Source organism: Taudactylus pleione, unplaced genomic scaffold, assembly GCF_031769625.1.
Source record: "Taudactylus pleione unplaced genomic scaffold, aTauple2 ptg000041l, whole genome shotgun sequence".
In the NCBI taxonomy this organism is placed as follows: Eukaryota; Metazoa; Chordata; class Amphibia; order Anura; family Myobatrachidae; genus Taudactylus; species Taudactylus pleione.
In genome coordinates, this window is record NW_028284443.1 from 51,552,963 (window position 1) to 51,562,741 (window position 9,779).

A 9,779-nucleotide genomic window follows, 5' to 3' on the forward strand; every position below is an offset into this window, starting at 1 on the left:
TCATTTTGAACAATCCATAACTGTAAAAAAGGTATAGTTTCAAGATTATAAAACAAATTGCATTTTTAAATTGAAAACTTTATATTTACATAGCAGACTGCATTCTTATAATAATCAATTGTGTTTGTCAGTTACTCAACTATCTTTTTTTTTGTAAGAATAGTAAAAACCAAAATAGTGGTCATAAAACACATACAGTATGTTTATGTTCTTCATAGAATGTATAATAAATATGTCCTTTTATTTAAAATAACTATTATTAAAATTGGTTTGTTTTTTTATAGTATATTAAATAATTCATATAAACTGAAGTGATTAAATTCTATAATCATAATATTGATTATGTGATCCCAACTTAATGAAATTAATCATATACAGTGGTGCCATCTGTAGTTTTTCAAATAGAACAATTAAAAGGATGGCCCCTTCTTGCATAGCATTAATGCTATTGGAAAACACATTACTCTGAAATCAGAGGTCATCCTCGCTGAATTGATAGCTGGGGAAGTGCAGGGTTCTTTAAAAGCTTTGGTTTCTGTACATGTATAAATGTTTAATTAAAAAGGTATTTCCATTAATCAGCCTTTTCCTTTTCCAATAACAAAATGTTGGGATTGTATTTTGTATTTCATTCTACCAAGATCCTTTTGTGTAATGACCCTTTTATATTAATGCTCAACACACAAATAAATAGTGATCATTATTCATGAAGTTTTTAATAAATATGAGTCTGCTATGCTTTTGTTGTTTATTTAAAGGACAGACCAAGCTCCAATAATATAAAACTTGAAAAGTCCAAATATTTATCTGTTGCACTAGACCTGCTGGAACACAAAACACATAGGAGGAATGCATATATTTATTTAAGCACGATTATCTTTAGCTATATAATATATCATTGTATTGATTGTATCCAAAAGATACAGATACACATTTTAAACCATTTTTTATTCACCTAATACATTTAATGTTGTGTTTTTTACTACAAAGTGTTTTCTTTTTTTAGAGTGTTTCATTGCTAAAATGAAAAGTGCATGTCCATATTAAAATACTCTCTGTTCCGGGTGGCAAATTGGTGCAATGGTAATTCAATCAGGACCTCAGATGCAAATTATCAAAGTTGGAAGTGTTATTTGTTGTAGAGAAGGCAAAATGTTGCTTGGCCAACTTTATCAGCAATAATAGTTGCAGCTAAATGATGTGGTCCATGTAGAAACGTGTGTGTTTTTGCATTGTGCTTGCTTCAGAACCAAGTATAAGTAGAGTATGGGCAAGTTATATACAGTACCTCTCAGTCACTTCTCTTGCATCTGGAGTGGAGTAACTGGACTGTATCAGGGAATAATCAAATAGGAAAATTTCAGGTTAGGTTTATCTATGGAATTGTGCTGTGGGCTATGCAGAAACAACAGAAGCATAAATATACAGTATCTCTTTCTAGACAGATCTTTTTCAACAAATATAAGCTGTCTGGTTTACACTTTGATGATGGTGACAGCTTTCAAACTAAACATACGTATACAGTAGTGGCCAGATGCAATGCAGCGATATGTAAATATACACAGTTTTTGCCATGCATACAAAGTGGGAGCATCTGCGACCTACAGTATTTGAATAAAATGAAGCATTGGCACAAGAATGCATAAGAATTCTACTCAATAAAGGTCCCACTCACTGATCTAACACTTCTTTTAAGGTCCAAACAACTGTTCTGATTTACTGCATAAGACAGAAGTCTCAGTGCAACTGTGAAGTGATATAAGGGATAGAGCATTCAGGTTATGGAACACATTGATTTTGCCTATTTGCAAATCACAGCCCAACAATTGACTTAAAAAATTATATAACTGATAGCTCCAGAATTTTAGGTCTGGTGAAATTACTGCTACAATAGTGAAAACTTAAAAACTACCTGTGTGTCTATTAGGAGTTAGTTTTTCTGCCTTCTTGGAAGAGAATGATAATAATGATGATGATGATGTTGATGATAATGATGTTGATGAATTCATGCTTACACCAGCAGTAATTCCTTCTAGTTGTTCATTCTCAACCCAAATGCAATATTTACATAGGCAGACCTAGACAGGCAATTGAGATCCTGCATGGCAGGTTTTCTGTGGAAGCTCTGAGAATCCTGAAATGTTTCTATGCCACCAGAAATGTGCATCTCCAAAGATATTCCGGTTCTATGGACATGCTGGAGGGCCACCTTATCTAGTAGTAGCCAATTAAGTTTTATTTTTTTCAATTCTCTTTTACTTACATTGACTTGGGTTTCTTTCTGATCTATTATATCTATATGTATTGTGCCTTTGCTCAAGTTTCCTTACACCTGCAGTAGTTTCTTTTTGTCTGCTGTTGTTGGCTTAGTAACTCTAGTCACTTGACCATTGCCTGCTCATCATTCATTCATACAATATTCTGTCAGGTGTTTTTTTGAGTGCATGAGTCCCCTTTGCCTCTAAAAGAGAACCAATTCTATGGCACTCTGTGATATTAACTACCACTTAGTATTTGTTAATACTGTAAGTATTGTTTGGTGCAAGTGAACACATGTGAACGAGGACAGGTCAATGAGACAGAAAATAATAAACAACTTTGACTGATCCTTTGTGAAACACACTCAACAATTGGCATGTTATCTACTGTATATCCCTCTAAAAAAATCCTAAACCAACATATTTTTGTGACTGATGACTACCTTTTTTGTACTGTATGCCTTTATATCTTGAATTATGAATTTACATGGTGCATGTATGTAGAGTTGTAGATGATGGCATGAAACTTTCTGTAATTGTATTACCGGTTTCATTTAGCATATGATAAATTGTTCTGACATTTGTATAAAGCTTTTAAGGGTGTTTGATTTGAAGATCCCTGTGCTGTATATCTGCTGCTAATGTTTGTTAACCTATATTTTCCTGGAAAAGGGCAGAAAGCCCAACTTACTGCAGATTTCTGTATGAGCCTCAGGAGGGGGTGAACAGATATCTGCGTTAAGTGCAAAACTCTCCTCTACCTTCAAGTTGGGATATTCCAATATCCCATTAATTAAAAAATTATTTATCTGATATTTCAGTATTCAACATGATTTGGACAATGTTTTGAATAAAAAAAAATTAGCTTTTAAATCTAAACAATTTTGGTGAATATGTTTTTCCTTAATTGTTTTTTATGGTGGTCAAAGAAACGCAGTACATTTGTGACTATACCCTTACACATCATTCTAGTTTGTCATTTGAGTGTTTGTCAATATTAGTGTTACATGGCAGACCCATTGGAAGGATTTAGTTGTCAGATTAGGGCTGGCGATTTCAAGGTATGGAGTCTAATGGACCACTTGTCTGCAAAACACAACTGCTGCAAGGTGGTATGTGCTACACTGTAAGGAGCCCACAGGTCACGGTTATCTAACTGCCTCTTTAATGTGATTAGCTGAGAGTAGAGGTGCAAGTATGGCATTTTACAGAATCACAAGACAAAGAATGGATAAGATACAGCAATGGTCAGGATCTGAGGCTCAGGTTTGAATTTGTTTAATCAAGCAGTGGTCAAGGACACAAGATCAAGGTCATATTAACCTGTCTACTGTATTGTACAGTAGAAATGTACAATAGAAGGATGCTGTATCTAGAATTAAACACATGCCTCAGTGTATTAAGAGTGCTTACAAAAGCAGAAGGATGCATGAATTTTATTCCATTGTGGTCTAATGGTCATGTGAGCAAATATAAAGATTCACAGCAGTGCCAAATGTCCACTTCTGGGACCACCAACCACCAGAGGAAGCACTTACATCAGGGATGTGCCAGACCAGCAGCTTTGGGATGCAACTGACCTGAAGATCCTGCCACCAGGGCGATAAGCTGGTGCAAAGCACTATTATGTGGCAATGAGCTATTCTTCTCACACAACAGATGCATTTCCTCAGCAATCGATGATAATAAAAGAGAGCTAATTTGTCCAGGCAGTAATTTAATAGAAGACATTACATACTCTAAATAGTGCAAAAAGTGACAGCATTTTTTTACAAAAAAAAATATTATTAGACCACATTGTTATAAACTTGTACTTGTTTAAGTAATATTTTGTTTAATGCACTGCAAAGTTATTTTGCATTTTATCATTGGTAACTCAAAGTATTTTGCTAAATGATTAGCTCTGTATCTTTCTTTAAATCTGGATTTGTTTTTCTTCCATTGTCATTCAGCGCATGCATCACATACAGTGCCCAGGAAAAAGATTACAAACTTCTTTGATTTTTCTGTCCTCTTGATTTAACACAGGGTTAGGGTCGGGCTTAAGTCTTCCATGCTTATACGTTCCAAATCTCTGGAAATTCCAAGTAAATTGTCAACAATTTTTACTGCAAATCTAATTGGGCCAGTCATCTTTCTACGCAATGAACTATACCAGACAGCAAATATGCACTGAACTAAAACCTTTGTAAGAACCCATCATCCATTATTTAGTATGTGTTAGATGCTTGCATTTTCTTTTTACCCCATGTGAAAATAGTTAACCACATGGAATGAATCCCACCCCTCCACTTTACAAAATGGTGAAATTAAGTTTTCCTATAGCTACCAGGGGACAGCCGTAAATCACCCTGGTAACAGAGTTTACATTGATTCTGAAGAAAGCACTTGTCCATATGTAACAACGATAACCTTTTAGAAGGTTTGGAAAACAAATCTGACACCCCATTAAAAGGCAAATGATTTTTTCTCCCAACAAGAAAAAGAAACTTTTAAAACATAGAAGCCTATTAATAAATAATGGGCCTTTTTTTATAGGAAAGGCTGACATGAAAGCTTAAGCTATAAACTGTATCAGAGGCAGTATTTTGACTTGTGTGGCGTATTTGTTAAGGTAGTGAGATTGAAGCTCAATTTTATTAGCTGTACAAAAGATATTTTATTAAATGTCACATTGTAAATTGATTTCTGAAAAGAACAGAAAAAATTACAATTTCTCGGATGTGTAAAGCGGCAAAAACCTGATACTCATGAAAACCACTAAACCACAAAGTGAAGCAAAATCATAGCTCTTCTCTGGTATGTTTTCAACATTATTGCTTTGTAATTTGCTAAACAATTGAATCTGTAAATTATTTTCACTCATGCAATTGTTCCAATTTTGTTAACAGTGTAAAATCCATTGTAACTTAATATTGCCATTTAAATAACGCTATACTTTAACATTCAGTGCAAATTGCCATAAGCCCACACAAATATTCACATCCCAAATTTCACTTGCTAAGAATAATACATGCTTTTGCGGCTGTTGTGTGTGTGTGTGTGTCTATGTAAATACATTTTTCAGTTGATTCTGGAAGAGTCTAGTTGGTATCTTAATTTATGATCGTACACAACCTATAAAATATTAAGGGCCTTATTTATTATCGAGTTTCATCACGTGATAAAACTTGTTGTGCATGATAATGGTGCTCCAGCCAATCAGCTCCTAACTGTCATCTGTTTGAAAAATGACATTTGGGAACTGATTGGCTGGAGCACCATTTATCATATGCAATGAGTTTTATCACTCGGTGTAGGTGATAAAACTCATTGATAAATCAGGCCCTATGTGCTTTTTTTGTCTTGTGGAATTTGTAACTGTGTATTGTCTTCTATTAATTTGCATCCTAAAGTCTGCATGGGTGTGAACGTGTAGAAATAGCTACTGTATGTTGTAAGAAGAAACCATAATATAATAAAAGTAAGAAATTTCATAGCCACGATTTAAAATGACATAAATTGTAGATGAATGCTGTCAGATTTGTATATGTGGAAGTCATCTCCAACTACTGTAGCACAAACAAATACAACTGTTAAAGTCTTCATCATAGTCATAAAAGTAAAACTTGTTCTCTGCCACAGCAAAGAGAATTGAAGATGGCAGTTAGTGATGGCTGCAGTTTACTGTAGATCAGCTTGGTGTCCCACCTCTCATATAGGGCCTTATTAAGAATGAGATATAAACACAATTAGGGCTTTTATTAGAAGCAAATTGCATGTGAAAATGTTCACAATCTGTGTCTGTTTTCATGTGTATGCATGACTTATGACTGCATATAACTAAGTGTGCTTTAGCTGTCTATGTTCTCCCACTGTCCCTGCCCTTGTCCATAAGTTCTCTCAAGCTTTGATCCCAGACAATGTCCAAATAGCCACCAACATGTTTCCAGTTTTAGACTCTTCCTCAGGGCAATTTGGACTCCCAGAACTCTGGTATTGGAAGCAATTTAGTCTTCATACTATTTAAGGAATACATTTACTAAGCTTTGATTTTTGGGTTTTATGCAATTTTCCATGAATTTTGCAATTCAGAGATTTACTAGCAGCAAATCTGATTGAAAATTGCATGAAAATCCCAACTTTAGATGCTAATAGATGGCATTAGACCATCACACCAACCATTGATGATTTATTTAGATAGCAATAGAAACTCTGAATTTACTAATCATTGTGTTTGTATATTGATAGAACCCGGCAAAATATCGCACCCAAATAGTCAAAGTAAAGTCTACAAAATGAGTGGTGGGTTGGTCTGTCAAAAGTGCTCCTATTCAAGGTTCATCATGATGCCAATGAAAGAGGACAAATTCACCTGTAGCAATGAGGCTGTAGGAAATATGGCAGAAGCAGGCATTTGCTCTGTGCTCACCACTTACCTTAGATACTCAGCACTCCAACACCTGACTTAAAGGGCCCAGGAGGCAGAAATAGAGGAGGATCACCAGCTTATTGAGTTACCGCAGTGCCTTTGCAGGCCTAAGTTCTTCCATGGGTGTTGAATCCCGATGCAGTGTCTGATGGTGAGGTCATACAGATGTTCTAAGGAAGGATTCTTGCATCCTAATAAAATATTGTAATATAATGTTTGAATCATGCATTCTATTTAGTGAGTTATTGACATTATCTACTTTTCTACACAATCTATTTGGGGTCATATTAATGACAGTGACACCCCACAGTGCCAACACCGCTGCACCCCAGCATTGCCGACACCATCATCAACCCCTCACTGAGGACACTGCCGGTACCCCTGCAATGCTGATACAGCCAGCACTTCTGCACTCAGAACACTGCCAGCACTCCTGCACTGCTGACACTGCTGGCACCTCTGCAGTGAGAACACCACCACAATCCCTGCACTGCCACCACAGCTGGCACCCCTGAACTACCAACACCATCAGCAACCCTGCACTGAAGACACTGCCATTACCCATGCACTGCCAACACCACCAGCACTTTGGCACTCAAACCACTGCCGGCACTCTTCCACTGCTGGCACCCCCACACTGAGAACACTGCCGGCACTCCTGTACTGCCAACACTGCCAGCACTAAAGACACCGTCAGCACCCCTGAACTGCTGATACTGCAAGCACTCCCACTGAGGACACCGCCACCAACCCCGCACAGCTGACACCACCGGCACCCCCATTTGACCGACACCAGAGGAGACAATGCTGGCACACCATTGGTGCATCCAACCTGCAGTGCATTGAACCTGCAGTGTATCCAACCTGCACTGTATTTGACACACACTGTAACCCACTCTGTATGTGACCCACTGTATGAAACCTGCACTGTATCTGGCCCCCCCATATCCTAACCGCACTGTATCTGATCCGCATTGTATCCAGCCCATACTGTGTCCTGTACTGTATGCGACTCGCACTGTACTGACCAACACTGTATCCAGCCCACACTGTATAACGCACTGTATTCGACCCACACTGTATCTGACCCACTGCTCAACTAAAGGCTGATTGATCACATTACTAATTTGCAAAACATTTTTAACCAGAAATAACTGCCATGTATTAGTGCTGCTGCTCTGTTTCTTAGTTTAGCCATCCAGCCTTTGGTTTATATTGGTGAACAATATTATGAGTTTTGAGGTGTTCAATATTGAAATGACTGGAGATTAATGTTATTGAGGTTAATAATGCTCTAGGAACAAAATAAAGCAAAAATGATTTGATTTTAGCTCTTTTTTTGTACATTTTTGGAAAAAATCCAAACCAAATCCAGTCACGGCGTTTTGGCAAAACCAAAACTGACTGCCAAATTAGAACCAAAACCAGCAAAAATGGCCCAGTGCACATCTCTATATGTAACACACACACACACACACACACATATATATATATATATAATATATATTATATTATATTTGTTTGTATATATATATATAGGTGCTATTGGTTGTCTTGCTAAATTGCATCGGACAACCAATGAGAAAATCAATAGGTTGTTATGAAAAACCACTGGGAATGTAAAGAAAGGATGCTGGTACCTAAATCACTGTGAATACGGTATGAGATCATCATACAAGAGGATGTTTATACATTGGGTATACATATCAATGATATAATTCTAAAATCCTCACAAAGGTAAAGGTAATTGATGTTCAAACATCGTCATGTGACGATAATTAGGATTTAGAGAAAGATATAGATAAGTGGGGATAACCAGTTTGCACGTAGGCCCTGCTGCTCAGTCTCATACAATCTGCAAAGGAAAGGGAGTGAGAGATCTGCTAGTGCAGTGATCCCACGAAACAAAAGTAAAGCAGTGGTTGTCATCATCAACCGCAATCTCTGCTGTTAGTTATCTTTCCGTGCGGTATCGGACAACCAATGAGAAAATTATAAGCCTGGTATGGGAACCACTGGGAGGGTATAGAAATAGTACAATAGAGGAAACACTGTGTTGAAACATCCACAATAGTAGCTTCAAATCAGCTACTTAGTAGCTGTATTGATAGCTTTACTTGAATACAAATGAAACATAGGATCTGTGATCTCAGGTCTACTATATGCAGTAAAGATAGCAATGACAATGCTATATCATAAATAATTCAGCCTGAGAACAGGTACACAGTGTATGACAAATCAATATTCAATAACTGACATACTCAGAGTGCTGTATTAGTGTAGTACTACAGGGTTAATTGTAATTGAACAGGGTCACTTGGTATAATGAATATAAACAGTGCAGATAGGGTCCAAAAGAAGCAGAGCCTATGGCACTGGGAGGGTTAAATTACCCTTTCTAATATGAGCCACCTCTATACAATCATAGCGACCCACTGCTGCACTTTCTCAAAAAGGCATAGGTATGCAAAAATGGTGCATATAACAACAAGACCTGGTGTAGGGGTGTCCCACACTGCACAGTTACAGGGCACCCCGTATCTGTTCCAACGTATGTTTCGCCTGGAGGCTTGATCACAGAGATTAGCTTGGTCTGCTTCCTGGTTTGCATGATCTTTATTCGTTCGTGCGGCTAATCACGGAAGACAGACAAATTGACAGGCAGTAGTCTAAGCCTATCAGGGGGAGGAGAAAGAGGGAGGGTGTGGGGATGAGATAGTCCCACGTGTGCTTCTGCTCAGCAGAAGTCTATTCACAACTGATAAACACAGCTGTGTGCTTATTACTGCAGCATCTAGAGAAAAGAGCTGCCTGTTAGGGAGATTAACAAGTGTAATACATTTTTTTAAGTTTATTAAGAGGGGAACTTACATGGGGATAAGGAAGTAGGTATCTATTGTATGGCTGTAAGGACGTCTGTTGCTGCTAGTCCTTGTGTGAACCCGGTTGCCTCTGCTGATTATTGGAATGCATTGCCTTGATAACGGCCTATATACAGACCGAAACGTCGGTGACCTTTTTGCAACCTACTTCATCTGATTGTAATAATAAATACAGTTTTGGATCTGAACATGGTGAGTGCACTTACATACCTGCTTTTGTGTGTGGTA